The sequence below is a fragment of the Chiloscyllium plagiosum genome, chromosome 14 (assembly GCF_004010195.1).
Source record: "Chiloscyllium plagiosum isolate BGI_BamShark_2017 chromosome 14, ASM401019v2, whole genome shotgun sequence".
Taxonomy (NCBI): Eukaryota; Metazoa; Chordata; class Chondrichthyes; order Orectolobiformes; family Hemiscylliidae; genus Chiloscyllium; species Chiloscyllium plagiosum.
Window position 1 is genome coordinate 58,905,487 of NC_057723.1, and position 18,805 is coordinate 58,924,291.

The following is an 18,805-nucleotide window of genomic DNA, read 5'->3' on the forward strand; positions in this document are numbered from 1 at the left end:
GCTGTTTTCCCTGGAGCGTCGGAGGCTGAGGAGTGACCTTATAGAGGTTTACAAAATTGTAAGGGGCATGGATAGGATAAATACACTAAGTCTTTTCCCTAGGATCGGGGAGTCCAGAACTAGAGGGCATAGGTTTAGGGTGAGAGGGGAAAGATATAAAAGAGACCTACGGGGCAACCTTTTCATGCAGAGGGTGGTATGTGTATGAAATGAGCTGCCAGAGGATGTGATGGAGGCTGGTGCAATTGCAACATTTAAGAGGCATTTTGATGGGTATATGAGTAGGAAGGGTGTGGAGGGATATGGGCCGGGTGCTGGTAGGTGGGACTAGATTGGTTGGGATATTTGGTCGGCATGGACAGGTTGGACTGAAGGGTCTGTTTCTGTGCTGTACATCTCTATGACTCTATGACTCTGCCATGCACTTTGCTATTCTTGCCATATTTTTTCTGTGTTCTGTTTTATTGTTCCCTGCTATAGCCTCTAGATGTGTATACATCATCACACAGAAACATTGAATATTCTAAGCAGATTGTCAAGCTCAATTAAGGCTAAAAACATTCCACTGGATTTACAAATCAGCTGCAAAGACATTGAGATAATCTCAAAAACACTCTATTGCATTTGGTCAGCATAAATGTGACTGTGTTCAATTGGAAATGGCAAATGACTTGCATGTAAAGGCACTGTGAAAGGTTATCATTGACAGGTGGTCTCACATGATGAGAAAAGTGCCAGGCACACTCAACTGCTTTCAACCTCACAGAGGTGATCTCGGCACAGCAAGAGGTGTTAAGTTCAAAGGAAAAGAAATATCATGTTTGAAGCCATTTGTCAGGATACACTGTTGCGATGAAACCAGGAACATATGTGCAGAAAACAGATGAAATGATTAGCACGTGACACAGTCTATTGGACAGTGACATCAAAAAACTTAGTGATGGTGGGTAAGGCATTTCAGTCTCAACAACATGGAGACCTGCATGAGATTCCATCAGTCCATTAGTTCAAGATCACCATTATCTATTTTCTTGTAAATTGTCAGGTAAATACATTTCAAGTGTGTCCATAACAGACACCATGAGTGCTATATACAGTTTGTTCGATGCAACTGATTAAATCATTTTTGACAATAGATTGTAGTCGACAGACAGACCTTCCAGGAATGTGTGTCAAATAGGGTGTGAACCATAATACCTCAGATCAAATAGTCTCACTGAATAAATATTTTGCACCATTAAATTTCTCATTCTGTAGGACAAAACAAAGTTCATATGTCTCATATTACAAGTCATTATATTATGTCTCAGAGCAAAACCTCTGGATATTTGGTTGCTAATCAATTTCAGAAGGTAAGTGAGAACCTTGCAAGGACACCACCAATCCACATTCTGCAAGATGCAGGACATACTTCTCAACAAATAAGGGAGATTGAAAATGATGCATAATTGGCATGCAGGTGTGGAATTACCTCAAGTACATGGAGGTCAATAGATTGGAGTCACAGGCTCTACAATGGGAACATGGTAATTCAGAGATGCTTCCAAAATGCATAGTGAGCCCAGGTCTTATGAAGTCATAACACCTAACAGAGTCGTATTGTGAAGTATCAGAAGCAAGTCACGGAAATATACAATACACCAACTGTACATAATAAACATGAATGAATACATCTAGACACTGACAGTAGGGCATCATCAAAAGATTGATGACACTTCTGACAGCTGAAGACAGCCAAATGGAAATCCATACTTCCATACAATTAGACAATAAGAAGATCTGGAAGAGTTGTTAAGCCACCGAACAATGTATGCACTCTTAGACTTCTGTACTTGTAAATTTTATGATCCTGGTTTTGTAAAATCCATTTTTTATTAACCAATGCTTATGTCCTGTCACTTTTAGCATACAAGGGCAATCTCAGAGAAAATTGAAATTAGTTATTGTATTATTACTTAAGGTGTGATGTCCCTTTAAGTAATGCACATGCAAATGAGCCTGATGCTGGATGTTATCATGACACAAAAGGTCATTATCACTTTGCATGGTAATATCCTGGATACAGAATCTAGAGATCACCCAGTAATGGCTGCAACAGTTTCGCCATAAATAAACCCGCCAGAGATGTTCAGTTAAACAGAATCCACATCAGTCATTTGTGTTTCAGTTGGCACTTTGATTTAATGCTCTATGAATTTAGAAAGTGCAGTAAGCTTGATAACTCAGTTGGCTGGGCAGTTGCTTTGAAATGCAGAGTGATGCCAATAACATGGGTTTAAATCCCACACCAGCTGAGGTTGCCAGGAAGAGCTCTCTTTCTCAATCTCTCCCCTCAGTTAAGGTGTGGTGCTCCTCAGGTTAAACCACCATCAGTTGCCCTTGTCTAATAAGTAAGCAACCCTATGATCTGGTAAGACTGTGGTGAGTTTAAATATTGTCTTGTGACCATCTGTCAAGAGTTGAATGCATTCTTTCTGCAATGTTCATTTTCTGATCAAAACCACAAAATGTACACAAAATTGCAACAATATTAAAATCTATAACCATCAAGTTGATACACATTTCCAATTTCAAACATTTTGTTGAGTTCACTCAATTTCATTGACAAATTATGCATATTAAAATTATTGTTGGTGGCATAGGTAAGTCTTTTTCATCAGATCTCAAGACCAAAGAAACATTGAAATGCTTCATTTAAGATTCATAATCAAGGTGATCTTCTGGAATCCCATTGTCATATCAGCTGTAATCCTCTGCAGAATGTCATTAATTCATTTTTATCAATGCACATCAATTTCTGATGCTCCTTCCAGCTTTCTGCTTTTCGAACTTCATGACATACAAAAATACTTAACAGATTGAATCAGTTAAATTTGTGTGCCAGTGATTGCTTTACTTTAAACAAAGAATTCAGGACTTAGTTAAGCAAAACAACATTGCAGAATCAATGAAGGGACATTCTCTGGAATGATTCCTAATTACAACAAACTGGGTTATATATACTGATTTGTTTTCAGTGTATAAGAGGCATAGTATTGTGGAATAACATTTCTTAAATTAGTTCCTTCATTAGATTGAAGAACTGGTTAACCCCTGTTTATATTTATACCCATTTAACCACTCCAAATATTCTTCAGCAATATAATTCTAATGTTTGTAACATGCCACAGCTGATAAAATAAAACAACATTCAGCAAATAATGGATAGGAAAACTAGAGTCATTAGCCCAAAGTGCAACAAACTCCCAGAAACTAAGGCCAAACAAGCTGCCTTGGCTCTGACCTGTATCACTCCCAACACAAACACACTCATGCCAAGAAGTCTGAATGTCAAGATACATTTCTCTCACAAGCAGCATGCAAACCAGGATGTGCAATGACTTCATGAACCATAGTTAGGGATGTACATACTTCTAAGATGTGTGTGTGCATGCGTACAACTGGATATATAATAACCTCAGAATGTTGATGTAAACATACTCTAATTCACATGGTTCCTTGCTAGAATATATTCCAGATGGTAGAATGGCATCTTGAGATCCCAACAGATAATTGAAAAAAAATTCAGTTGGAATGAACAATGAACAAATATGTTTTAAAAATAATAATTTCCTGTAAGCTTCTACATCTATGTGAAATTCCAAATTTAAACCAGCAAGCAGGATCATTAGTAACAGTCCATTAGTTGTTTAGTCTATTAGTTTGATACAAAAAAAAGGTGTACAATTCAACACCAAAAAATTAGCACAATATGTATTAATCGAGAATCAATCCTGGGAAAGGAGGAGGAGGCAGTGACATAGTGGGAATGCCACTAAACAAACATTCCAAGGCCCGTGCTAATGCTTTGTGGGTAAGAGGATGAGTTCAAATGGCAAATCATTGAATTTGAATTTAATTAATAAAGCATCTGGAATTTAAATTGAGACTAATGATGACCATGATTGTTGTAAAAACTCATCTCATTTACTACACTCTTTTTAAAGAAGGAAATTTGTCATCCTTACCTAATAGGACCAAAATATGATTCCAAATCTTCAGCAAAAAAGGTGAATTCTAAATACCGTCTGAAACATAAGCTTTTCAATTGTATCAAGCTAGTAAGGAATGTTAAAATGAAAATTGAATCAGACAGCCTACTTGACGTAGACACTGGAAACAGCAATGGTAAACCTGGCCATATCAACCATTCTCTACCAACAAAATTGAGAGAGCAGATAGGACAAGCAACACCCTGACATAGTCATACTCTCAAAATATATCTTACAAATGGTGGCCGAGATATCAACATCACTTTCCCTTCTTGTGTCCTGCCCCTTTGGCAGAACTGACTTACAGATGGTGACATAATAGCTTAAAGGTGAAAGTAAATTGTCCTGACAGTCCTCAACTTTATTTCTGGAAATGCATTGTTTCATGAAATTTCATGACATCTGGTCAAATAGAGACAAGGAATCCTCCTGAAAGTGTTTGTTAGCCAGACAGATCTCATTGAATGTGAGTTCCCAGATAGAAGCTGTTAACCTGGTCCAATCAGAGAGCCCTGGCTTACAGATATAAATAGGAGTGTGATCACACAGCATTGCCTTTTTTGTGAAGGGCACTACTTGTCACTGGCCACTCGGGTGTTTTCCTATCTTCCTGGTGGTGGAATTTGAATAAAGATTCGTGCACTTTGTGTCTTTCACTGTGTCTCACACCTGCACACACACACACACAAAAAAAAAACAGGACGGTGGGGTTTCTGTTTAAAAAAAATAAAAAAAATAAAAAAAAACAAACAAAAAAAAATAAACAGGAGTGTGATCACATAGCATTGCCTTTTTTGTGAAGGGCACTGCTTGTCACTGGCCACTTGGGTGTTTTCCTATTTTCCTGGTGGTGGAAATTGAATAAAAATTCATGCACTTTTTGTCTCTCACTATGTCTCACACCTGCACACACACACACACGGGTGCTGGGGAAAAAATAAGCACTATTGCAGTTAGGCGGTAGTGTGGGGCTAAGGAAAAGGAAAAAAAAAACAGGACTGTCAGAGGGTTCTGAGAAAAAAATATAAAAAAAATAAACAAAATAAACAGGAGTGTCTTGAATAAAGATTTGTACACCTTAAAAAAGGAGTGTCAGGGGTTCTGTCCACTCTGAGAGCTGGCTCTGAGGGAGCAGACCAGTGTTAAATACTATTTATATATTAATAAAGGGTGACTCAGTGATGCTTTTGTGGAGTTATTTCAGTACCTCAGGGCTATACTATGGCAGGATATCATCCCACTATTGTGCCCTCTTTCCATGTGGTTATCTGCAATTCTATTGGGGCAATTTAGTTAAAGATTTGACTCCAGTTTTGAGTTTGTACACTGTCTTGCCTGTTTTTCTGTCCACAAAATAAAACAGGAGTGTCAGAGGTTCTGTTCAACCTGAGAGCTGGCTTTGAGAAGCTGGATCAGTGTCAAGTACTGTGCAAGTGTAAATAAGGGGTGATGGGATACCAACCTCCATGGAGTTATTTCAGTGATGACAAGAGAAAAGTATGTTCCTGAAGAAATTCGCTCACAACAGTCTTTGAGTTGGGGTAAGCATTTCTGGCATTATGCCGTTACTTAGGAACTTGACTTGTTCAATCCTAACATCGAAGACTGGGCCCAATACGTGGAAGCTATGTGTATTTCTTTCTGGGCAAATGACATTGGAGTAGATGAAAAGCAACAAGTAATTCCTCTGAGAGCTTGTGGACCCACAGCTTTTCAGTTATTCCAAACCTAATTTTCCCTGAAGCACCAGATACTAGAACATTTCAAGAGGTGACAGATTTACTTAAGGAATATTATGACCTTAAGCCTCCACTAATTCTGAGATGTTACCAGTTTTACTCAGCAATTCAAGAACCAGGGCAATTTGTTTTTTGGATTTTTGGCAAGGTTAGGATGACTGGCAGAAGCAATTGATTTTGGTTTAACTCTTAATGAGATGCTGAGAGACAGTTTGGAATGTGGGATTAATGATGTAACCATGCAAAAGTGCCCACTAGCTGAAGCCCAACTGGACTTCAAGCAGGCACTAAAACTGGCTTTGTAATTGGTAAACGTGGCAGTGGGGCATGTGAGTTCCAATAGAAGTGGACACTTGCCAGTCTGACTGAGCTTGGAGAACACCACTTGAGTGAAGGCAATTACTCAGCCTCACTCAGGACATATCCTGGACAAAGGGACTTTAAGTCAGCCCACAGCAAAACCCCAAAATAAATCTGAGCCTCAGCCAAATTGTTAACATTTTCTTTAGGATCTGTCCAGTAAACCATTGTAGTTGCTGTTGGTGTGTGGACTTGAGTTAGCAAAAGAGTCCCACTGGACCTAAATTGAACAAGAGAACCTATAGGCTGACACTCTTGAAAGTTCACCAACATCTGATTTAGAACAGTTGAATTGTTTAGCAACAGCCAATTCAGAACCAATCTGGTTAAATGGTCACCTTGTTCAAATGGAAGTCGACAAGGCTGCGGCCTTTTCAGTGATCGCAGAACCGCTCTTGAACAGAATTTTCTCTGGACTCCTATCCTTAAGTTTGCTTAAGACCTTGGCTAGACTGAGAACCTATACTGGGAAATCTTTACAGATTGAGTGTAGAACTTCAGTTTTGGTTTGAGAAATAGCTGGTCCTAATTAAGTACCTGGAAATTTTCCAACAAAGTCGAGGAACTATCAAAGGAGACAAGTTCATGTTGCAAGTTGACCAGGAAGCAATTCCACAATTCTGCAAGGTCTGCTCAGTGTCATTTGCATTATGAGCAAAAGTAGAGGCAGAAATGAGAAGGTTGGATAGTGAAAGAATCATCAAACCAGCCCAGTTTGTGAAATGGACAGTACTGGTAATACTGATTATGAAGCTTGATGGATTAAATGGTAAACTGCCTTTCGCAGTTGGTTAAATACCCAATCCTTTGCATAGAGAATTTATGTGCGTATCTGGCAGGGGTCTGTTCTTCATGAAGCTTGTCTTGAGCCATGTATACTTGCAATTGCAGTTAGACGAAGATTCACAGAAGTATGTTACAATTAATACCCATAAGGTTTTTTCACCACTATATGAGACCACCATTTGGGGTATCATCAACATGTGCAATATTTCAGCAGACGATGGAGAACGTTTTACAACGTTTACTCCAGGTTGCCATTTATCCAGATTACATACTAATTACAGGGAAGACCAATAAGGAGCACTTAGTCAGTCTTTCCAGTCAGACATTCACCTAAGAAGGGAAAACTGTGTGTCCCAGGCTCCTTAAGTGACATACATGGGCTAGCATCAACAAGAACAGATTATAAGCATTGGAAGATAATGTCACGGTGATTAAAGTATATCTGGCTCCCACATCTGTACTGAAGTTTAGGTCTTTCTTTGGGCTGATGAACTATTATGGAAAGTTCATACAGAATCTGGCCTCTCATTATGGCACCTTTGCATTAAATCCTAAAAAAGGGTAAGCTTTGGAAACAGCTGTGTAGCCAAGCCAAAGCTTTCATGGAAGTGAAGAAACAGCCGTCATCTCTTGGGTGTTGGCATACGATGATTGCAGCCGGGTTCTGCTATTGATATGCAATGCCTTTCTGTATGGCATCAGGTAGAATTAGTTCACAGGTGGTCCAGCAGAGAGGAGTGCACAATAGCGTATGCTAATGTGGAGTGTAGATATGCCCAGATAGAGAAGGAAGGTTTGGCCTTCATATTTGGAGTTTGGAAGCTCCACCAATGCCTTTATGGATGTAAATTTGTAATAATAATGGACCACAAATCTGTTAGGTATACTAAAAGAGGACAAGGCAGTGCTGCCCATAGCTTCAGGCTGAATTTAGCGGTGGGATCTAATATACTAAGTTCATATGATTACAGTTTGGAACACCGTTAGGGAGACCAAGTAGCAAATGTAGATGGCTTGAGCCATCTTCCGCTGGCAGATACACCGCCAGTGGACCTGCCACTGGAAGAGCCACAAAGGTTTTAAATTTCCTGGAAAGACTTCCAGTCATGGCTGACAATATCAGACCATGAGTTAAAGAGTGTGAGTGCTGGAAAAGCATAGCCAGTCTGGGAGCATCCCGCATGAGCTCTTCATCGGGAATTAGTGAGTGGCCCAAGGGGGTGATGAGAGATAAATGAGAGGGGCTGGGGCTGGGGGGAACGTAGCTGTGAATGTGATAGGTAGATAAGAGTGAAGGTGATAAGCCGGAGAGGAGGGTGGCGTGGATAGGTGAGAAGGAAGATGGACAGATAGGACATTCAAGCGGGTGGTGCCAAATTGAAAGGTTGGATCTGGGATAAGGTGGGAGAAGGGGCAATGAGGAAACTGGTGAAATCCACATTGATCCCATGTGGTTGGAGGGTCCCAAGGTGGAAGATGAGGCTTTCTTCCTCCAGACTAGAGTTTGCGGTGGAAGAGGCCCAGGACTTGCATGTCCATGGCAGAGTTGGAGGGAGAGTGAAAGTGTTCGGCCATAAGGTGGTGGGATTGCTTTTTGTGGTGTTCCAGAGATTTTCTCTGAAACTTTCCACAAGTTGGCATCCTGTCTGCCTGATGCAGAGGACAGCAATGGACACAGTAGATAATGTGTATGGAAATACAGGTAAATCTCTGTCAAATGCGGAAGGAACCTTTGGGGCCCTGCACAGAGGTACAGGGCAAGATGTGAGTGCAGGTTGTGCACTTTTTGCAGTGGCAGGGGAAGGTGCCAGGAGTGGAGGGTGGGTTTTGTGGGGGGTGTAGACCTAACAAGGGAGTCGTGGAGGGAATGGTCTCTCCAGAATGCAGATGGGGGGAAGGTGAATATATCTCTGGTGGTGGGGTCTGTTTGTAGGTGGTGTAAATGTTAGAAAATGATGCGTTGTATCTGGAGGTTGATGAAATAGAAGTTGAGGACCAGGGGGTTCTGTCTTTGTTATAATTGAAGGGGTGGGGTTCAAGGGCACAGGTGTGGGAAGTGGAAGAGATGCCCTAGAGGACATTGTCGATCAAAGTTTGAGGTTGCAACACGTGTTGAATTCATTGATTTGGGAGGACTCGGGGATGAAGGTAAGGCCTTTATGGAGGACTGATTATTCATCCTCAGTGGAGGAGAGATCTGGGCGGGATGGTAAAAACATGGCAGGGCTGCAGCTAGGACCTAATGTGAGGCTGAAGTTGAGAGTGGGAGCGGAGACTGTCTCTGGAGTGGGTGTGGGAATGGGATCGGGGTTACATCATCAATGGAAATGACATTCACCCTGGGGGTCAGGGGGCAGAAGTGGTGCCTTTGGTGGCATCCGTGGGGGTGGAAGTGACGTAACACGTGACGTTAGTGATGTCGTCAGTGGTGTTCTGATGAGTGACGATGGTGGGAGCAGAAGTGGTTGAGGCGGTGGTAACTATGGGGATGGAAGTAACATACCGGGTAGACTTTGTGATAGTTTCGGTGGCAGTGGATCATGGAAGTGGTTGTCTTGGTGACGATCGCGGAGGCTGTTGCCTTGGCAGTGATCACGAAGGTGGCATAGTTGACAGTGGCTGCAGTTTGAGAGGTGGCAGGGGCAGAAGTGACATCATCATTTGCTACAGTGGTGGTGGTTGGAGCGGCCACATGGCTAACAGCATCCGAACAGTTCAGGAGGCCGGGAAAAGCTTTTGGGATGATTGAGGAAACCTGAGTTAAGTAGATGAGGTGTACTTACGTTCCTTCATGCTTAGGATTGTGGAGAAAAAGCATTTACTGAGTGTGTGGATTCTGCTAAGGATGAAGAATGGCAGAGGTCCTTTGCGGTTCTGGGAGAGTGTGGCCCTGAGCTGGGGCAGGGCTGACTGCAGAAGTATAGGTGGTGGTGCATGGCTGCGAGAGTTGAACAGAGAATCCGGAGGGAGAGCCATTTCTGGAGGTTTTGGCTTTGTTGTAGCTACAGTTGTCCTGGTCAGGTCCAAATTGTGATGGGCTGAATATCGTCCAGAGTCCATGCGGGATCAGTTGGTTCTATAGGCAGGTGCTGAGGAACCTTCCTCCCTACCAAACTGATCCATCCTCTTCTCTGACCTATCACCTTCACCCCCACCTTCATCTACCTGTCGCATTCCCTTGCATACCCAGCCTCACCCCCTCCCATTTATCTCTCAGCCCCCTTGGGCCAGCCCTCATTCCTGATGAAGAGCTAATTCTCAAAATGTCGACTCTCCTGCTCCTTGGATGCTGCTTGACTGGCTGTGCTTTTCCAGCACTACACTCTTTGACTCAGATCCAGCATCTGCAGTGCTCACCTTCTCCTCATATCAGACCATGGATGCAGAAAGCTCGGTCCTGGCAAAACTGAAATAGCTAGTGATACATAGAACATAGAACATAGAAAAGTACAACACAGACCAGGCTCCTTGGCCCATGATGTTGTGCCGAGATTTAATCCTAATGTAAAATATAGTAACTTAACCTACACACCCCTCAAATCACTGCTATCCATGTGCATGTCCAGCAGTTGCTTAAATGTCCCCAATGACTCTGCTCCCACCACCACACCTTGGAACGCATTCCATGCATTCACAACTCTCTGCGTAAAGAACCTACCCCTAACATCTCCTTTATACCTTTCTCCTAATACCTTCAAACTATGACTTCTTATACCAGTCAATCCTACCCTGGTGAAAAGTCTCTGGCTATTGACTCTATCTATTCCACTCATTATTTTGTACACCTCAATCAGGTCTCCTCCCTTCTTCCTTCTCTCTCTCTCGAGAGAAAATTCCAAGCTTATTCAACCTTTCTTCATAAGTCAAGTCCTCCAGTCCAGGCAGCATCCTGGTAAACCTTCTTTGCACCCTCTCCAAAGCCTCTGTATCTTTCCTATAGTAGCGCGACCAGAACTGGACACAATATTCCAAGTGTGGTCTCACCAGAGACTTGTAGCGCTGCAGCAAAACCTCACGGCTCTTAACCTCGATCCCTCTGTTAATGAAAGCCAAAACACCACATGCTTTCTTAACAACCCTATCCACTTGGGTGGCAACTTTGAAGGATCTATGTACTTGCACCCCCAGATCTCTCTGTTCCTCTGATGATATGGGATTTCAAATGTCTGTCACAACTAGGTTTGAAACCTTTTTGGACCTGTAGAGACCAGATCACAGCAGAAGATAGCTTCTCATTTTGGGGGGCAAGAGTGATTATTCTGAGCGAAGGACACTGCCAGATACTGGCTGAACTGTGCTAGGGTCATCCAGAGGTTTTCAAAATGAAGATATTAAAGAGAAGTTATGTCTGGTGGTCAGAATTGGATGCAGACATAGCTGTGCTGGTGGGGCAGTGCTCTGACTGCTGAAAAAGATTTTAAAATTACCACCTGCAGCTTTGCCACATTCGAGGGAATGGCCAGATAAACCCTAGACTCAGCTGCACATCAGCTATTTAGGTCTCCCATGGTCTCAGTGTACTTGGTTATTGTGGACACTCCCTCAAAATGGTTGGACATACATGGAGTTCATTTGTCAAACACAGGGACAATGATAGAAAAATTGCATGCATCTTTTGCAATACACGGACACCGGAAGTATTAGTCACAGATAATAGGTCATCGACTATGAGCAGGAATTTGAGTATTTCATTAAGTTGAATGGTATTCATCATTTATGGACAGCTCCATACCATACTTCATCCAGTGATCTTGTTGAAACAGTAGTCCAAACATTGAAGGCAGGCTTAAAGAAACAGCTTCACTGAAACCCAAACTTTCCCCATTCGTATTTGATTATTGGGATTGCCCCTCATGCAACTACATGGATAGCTCCAGTGGAGTTGTTAAAGGGGAGAAGACTCTGCAGCAGGTTAAATCTGATCTTCCTGGACTTGGAGGTGAGGATGAAACGGAAAGAGGAAAGCCAATACTGGATACAAGACTCTGCTAATTGAGAGACACAGTTTACTTCAGAGGATGAGGATCTGTGGGGATGGCTCTGTCTGTGTTAGAGGTATGGTTGACATAATGTCAGGTCCAGTGACTTATAAAGTTTGAGTAGGTGCCATAAAGACATTGACTATGTTAAAGATGCAAACTTTCAAAATGTACCTGGCTCCTCAACTGCTTTTCTAACTGTTCAAAAGACCATGGGTTCCCCCTCTCTGTCAAGTATTGAAAGTATGTTGTAATCTGTGTTGGACACCGGAAATGTCTCAATGCCTTTAACAACTGAAGAAGAGAATGAATTTCTTCCAATGAAGCTTCAGATGCAAGAGGAGAGCTACTGTGCATTACATACCTCCTGTATCAGAGGCAGATTTAGAGGAATCTGAGTGATGCTGAAATGCTCCAGGAGGAGCTACAAAAAAATAACTGGCCTATGTCCTTGGATTCTGGGGGGGCCGGAGGTGGTAATTGTCATGAGTGGACTTCATACAATATGAGTTCCCTGACTGGGTTTGTTAATCTGCTCTAATGTGGGAACCCTGGCTGATAGATATAAACAGGAATGTCAGAGATTGTGTTAACTCTGAGACCTGACTCTAAAGAAGCTGAATCAGTGACAAGGACTTTCCACCGTCTAAATAAAGGGTGACTTATTTCCTTGGCAAATGGTATACCGGTTTCTGTGGAGTTATTTCATTCCTGTAGGAGCTTGCCTACAGCTCCTCCCTCAATTGATGTGTCAGTATTCCTCCACACTGAATCCTACTTATCCAACATAGAACATAGAACATAGAAAAGTACAGCCCTTCAGCCCACCATGATGCAATTCTAACTAATCCCATTTGCTTGCACATGGCCTACATCCCTCTACTCCCTGCCCATTCACATGTCTGTCCAAATGCTTCTGAAATGTTGCTATCAGCTGTGGGTGGGATGCTCTTCAAAGGGTCAATGTGGACTTGATGGCACTGTTGTGATTCTATTCTATGCCTTCTCCTTAGTGAATACCAATGTGATGTACTCATTAAGGACCTCACTCACTTCTGCTGGCTTTATGCGTAAATACCCTCCTTTGTCCTTGCGTGGATCTACCCTTTCCCTACCTACCCTCTTGCATTTGTATAAAATGCCTTGAGATTCTCCTTAATCCAGTTTATGAGGATCATTTCATGGGCTATTTTAGCCCTCTTACTTCCTTGTATATTCCTCAAGGGTTGCATCTGATTTCATTTTCCTAAACCTTACGTATGTCTCCTTTCTCCTTTTGACTAAATTTTCAATAGCTCTTGTTATCTAGGGTTCCCAAAATCTTGCCACTTTTATCTTTCATGATTTGATTAGATTAGATTCCCTACAGTATGGAAACAGGCCATTTGGCCCAACAAGTCCAGACTAATCGTCTGAAGAATAACCCACCTAGAGCCACTCCTCTACCCTATATTTGCCCTTAACTAATGCACTCTAATACTAATGGTAATTTAGCATGTCCGATTCACTCAACCTGTACACCCTGTTTTTTGGATTGTGGGAGGAAACCAGAGCAAGCCCATGCAGACGCAGAGAGAATGTGCAAACTCCACACAGACAATTGCCCGAGGTGGGAATCGAACCCAGGTCCCTGGCGCTGTGAGGTAGCATTGCTAATCACTGTGCCACCAAGCCACCCCTCAGAGGACCATGATAGTCCTGAATTCTCACCAACTGCTCTTTAAAAAACTCCCACTTCTCAAATGTGGATTTTCCCCTCAAACAGCCACACCAGTTCCTGCCTAATTCTGTTTAATTAGCATTGTACTTTAGCACTTTCACCCAAGGACCAGTTTTATCCTTTTGCGCTATTATCTTAAAACTTGTGGAACTATGATCACTGTTCCCAAAATGATCCCCCACTGAAACTTCCATCATCAGGCCAGGATAATTTCCAACACAAGGTCTAGTATGGCTCCTACCCTCGTAGGGCTATGTATATACTGCTTCCAATTACTCACTTGGATGCACCTGTCAAATTCTGCCTCATCTAAGCCTCTGGCACTAAAGGAATCTTAGTCAATATTGGGGACATTAAAATCACCCACTACAACAATCCTGTTGTTTTTACATATTTCCATGATTTGCTTACATGTCTGTCCCTCCATCTCCTATTGGCTATTGGGAGGTCTATAGTCTAAGCCAATCGTAGTGACTGTACCGTTCTTATTCTTACTCATATGGCCTTGCTAGATGACATCTGCAATATATTCTCACTTAGTCCAGCTGTGACATTCTTCATAATCTTGATGCAACTTCCCCGTCCCTTTAACAACCCTCCTTATTATGCTTGAAACATCTAAGCCCTGGAATCTTGAGCTACTAGTTCTGCCCTTCTTTCAACTATGTTTTTGTAATCATTACAACACAATGGTGTCACATACTAATCCAGACTCTAAACTCATCTGCCTTACTCCATGCATTGAAATAAATACACGTTAGACCGCCACACCTGCCAAGTTCATTTACCTGGCCCTGTCTGTTCTTTCTATTAGGCTTACTTGACTTAATCTCTATCTTTACCTCAATTATGTTGGCCTACTGCTCTGGCTCCCACCTCAGACCACATTATTTTAAACCGCCTGAGTGGAACTAGGAAACCTCTCTACAATACTGGGATCCCTCTGGTTTGAGAGTGGCAAGGGCACAGAATGTACCCTGGGTGGGAGACTTTAAAGACCTTCGCGAAAAGTATCTTGGTTGCACCATTGCTGACCAAGATAGCCAAATTCTGAAAGACACAGCTGCGAGATTGGGCCTGTGGCAGGTGGTGAGGGAACCAACAAGAGGGAAGACAAACCTACTGAACCTTGTCTTCAACAGCCTTCCTGTCACAGATCCATCTCAGCTAGACCACTCACCAGCTTTATCTCTATTTTCACACTGAAGATACATTCCACCATATTGTGTGGCACTATCTGTGCTAAATTGGGTGGATTTTGAACAGATTTAATGAATTAAGATTGGGCATCTTGAAGTGCTGCAGGGTCATCAGCAGCATTAGACCTGCATTCATCCACAAACTCCATGGCCCATTACATTATTCACGGTATTGCCATCCAGCAGAGATATCAACACTGGTTTCATGAAGGGTGCAAGAGAACATGCCAGGAGCAGAACCAGGCACACTTGAAAATGATCAGTCAGCCTGGTCAAGCAACAACACAGGACCACTTGTATATCAAACAACAGAGGTATCCTGTGACAAAGAGAGACAAACAAATCCCCAACCAACAGATCAGATCTAGTATCTGGAGTCCTGCCACACCTAGTTATTGGTGGCTGTCCAGGTGGCTGTCAATTAAAAACCAACTGGAGAAGGAGGTTTCACAAGTGTTTCTACTCTGAATGATGGGGAGCCCAGCCCGTCAGTTTAGCAGCATTCTTCCTAAAGTGTAGGCAGAATAATAGACAACTATTTAACTTACCCTGACACTTTTCATGACTTGTGAATATGCACTCACAAACTTCTCTGTTTTCGTATTTCAAAATAGTACCAATTGGAACATGTTACTTCTTCATGTTGCTAAAAGAAATTAATTACTTTATATTAAATGATATTAAATTGTCCTTTCATCAGTGTCAGCCTGAAGCCTGCCTTCTGTATGGACATTTATTCACTATTCATGACCTTACTAAGTTCCGTATTATCTGCAAGCTTCAAAACTGTACTATTATTACCCAAGTTCATGTCACCTATATATATAAAATCAAGCAAAGAAATTGGCCTAAGACCAATCTCTGAGGGACCTTTAACACTACCTGTGGTGCTACTCAATTGTAATCAGTGGATTGAATAGAGGAATTAGGGCTACTGCCAAGATAATGAATCAAGCAGCGACTGGTGGAGTAGTAGAGATGGAACAGGAAGAAGAGTAAAAAATGAACTCCAATAAGTAAAATTTTGCATTGTATTCAGAGTTTGAAGATGATGCTGAGCGTGGCAGCACTTTGTGTATAACATATGAGAAAATACTTTTCACTCTATTTTTATATACATGTCACAATAAATGTAAATCTAATCTAAATATCTAATTTGGTTTTCAATGAGTTAAGAATGGTTCCAATGTACCTTCATGTTGAGGGAGTGCAACCTGGTAGCAGTATCCTTCATTCTCAACCACTCCGTGACTTAAGTTAAAAAATGACACAACACCAGGTTATAGTGCAACAGGTTTATTGGGGAGCACTGATCCTTCATCAGGTGGTTGTGGAGTATAAGAGCATATGACACAGAATTTGCAGCAAAAGTTTACAGTGTGATGTAATTGAAATTATATATTGAAAAAGACCTGGATTGTTTAAGTCTCTCATCTTTTAGAATGAATATGTTGGTTTCGGCTCTTTCATATGTAAATCACAGAACATTTTTAAAGTTACATTTTTAAGTGAATTTTAACAATTGGTGTCATGTTGGCCCAGATAATGAATTTAAGATGTGAGGTGCCCTGTGTGAGACTGTCTGTGCTGCAATGTTCAGACTGATTCTAATTGAAGAAACAGATTTACAGAATCTTACATGGATTCATGCAGTTTTTGAGCAAAATAAAATGTAATTCTGCAAATAAAATTCATCCCATAAACTTATATGTATGTCCGTGTGCATGTGTGTGTGTGTGTATGTCGGGGTGGGAGAGTTTATGAGAGTCTGTGAGAGAGTGTGTGTGTGCAGGTGAGCGTGGGAGTGTATGTGTAAGCGTATGAGAGAGAGCTTGTGTATGAGAGAGGGATTGCGTAAATGTATAGGTCTGTAGGAGTGTGCATGTGTCTGTAGGAATGTGTGTGTAGGAGTGTGTGTGTGTGCGTGTGTGTGTGCGTGCATCTGTATGTGTGTGTCTGTGTCTATGTCTGTGTGTAGTGCATGGGTATCGAACTTGGATATCAGCCTCTGCTTGGCCACTTAGTGCTTTTGCCTGTCCCGAAGTCCGCCTTGGAGGACGGTCACCTGAAGGTCTGAGGTTGAATGTCCCGGACCACTGAGGCTGGGAACACTCCTGTCTGTTAATTGTTGTGCGGTATCCATTCATCTGTTGTCGTAGCCTCTGCTTGGTCTCACCAATGTACCATGTCTCAGGGCATCCTTGCCTGCAGCGGATGAGATAGACAATGTTGGCTGGGTCGCATGAGTACCTGCCACGCATATGGTGAGATTTACATATGAAAGAACTGAAACTAATATGTTCATTCTAAAAGATAACAAAACAATCCAGGTCTTTTTCAATAAATAGTTTCAGTTATATCACACTGTAAACTTTTGCTGTAAATTCTGTGTCTTACGATCTTACACTCCATAACCACCTGATGAAGGAGCAGCACTCTGAAAGCTCGTGCTTCCAAATAAATCTGTTGGACCATAATCTGGTGTTGTGTGATTTTTAATTTTGTACACCACAGTCCAACACTAGCATCTCCAAATCATGACTCCCTGTCTTCTATGCTTAGTGAACACCATCTCTTTAATACCATGTACTTCTCTTTTCCAAATAATATATTATATGATAATTTGTCAAATGCCTTTTAAAAACACAAATGCACAACATCTATTGCACCACCTTCACCAAACCTCTGCAACTTCATCAACATGCTCAATCAGATTAGTCAGACATGACCCCTGACATATCAATTCCGTTGTCTTTTACTGACCCAGGTTTCTCTGGTTGAGGAATAATTTTGTCCTTGACAGAAATTACCAGATGTTAGAAATCAGATTTGGAATTTACGTTTTGCAGCTAATATTTTCTCTCATTCTCTGTGCTTTACCTCTATTTTTCATTCCCCTGTATTTTGTCTAGTTTTCCATTATATTGTGTGCCTATGATTTGGCAGAAATCTTTCTTTGTTCATCATTCAGGAACTTCCATTTTGGATGGCCCATATTTCCTGCTTTGGATTGTACCCAAAATTCTTTAAATTATTAAATATTTAAAGTAGTTAAAGACCTTGCATTGCTCTTTAATCAAGCCTTGGTATAGTTAATGAGAAAAAGAAACTATGGATGTAGGTTTGCTCACTGAGCTGGAAGGGTCGTTTTCATTGTTCGTTGAAAATGAACATTCCAGCTCAGCGAGCAAACCTACACCCAGAACCTCAACCTGAGCTACAAATCTTCTCAAAACTTGCTAAAAAGAAGCTATGTTGGAAGCAAACATTTTAAAAGCACAGTAAATAAAACTCCTATTTAGGAGTTGGCCGATGACTGAGGCACCAAACACAACATTCAAACACAAATGGCTGGTGTATGATTTTTTTTTTCTTTATTCATTCGCAGGATGAGAGCATCACTGGCTAGGCAGCATTTATTGCCCATCCCTAATTGCCTGGAGGACAGTTAAGAGTCAGCCACATTGCTGTGGGTTGAGAGTCACATGCAGGCCAGACCTGGTAAGGATGACAGTTTCCTACTCTAAAGGACATTAGATTAGATTACTTACAGTATGGAAACAGGCCCTTCGGCCCAACAAGTCCACACCGCCCCGCCGAAGTGTAACCCACCCATACCCCTACATTTACCCCTTACCTAACACTATGGACAAATTAGCATGGCCAATTCACCTGACCTGCACATCTTTGGACTGTGGGAGGAAACCGGAGCACCCGGAGGAAACCCACGCAGACACGGGGAGAACGTGCAAACTCCACACAGTCAGTCGCCTGAGGCGGGAATTGAACCCGGGTCTCTGGCGCTGTGAGGCAGCAGTGCTAACCACTGTGCCACCGTGCCGCCCACAAGTGAACTAGATTTTTTTTTCTGACAGTCAATAATGAATTCATGGTCACCATTATACTCTTTAATTCCAGGTATTTATTGAATTCAAACTCCACCATCTGCCATGGTGGGAATTGAACCCGGTCACTTAAAAAAATTATCTGT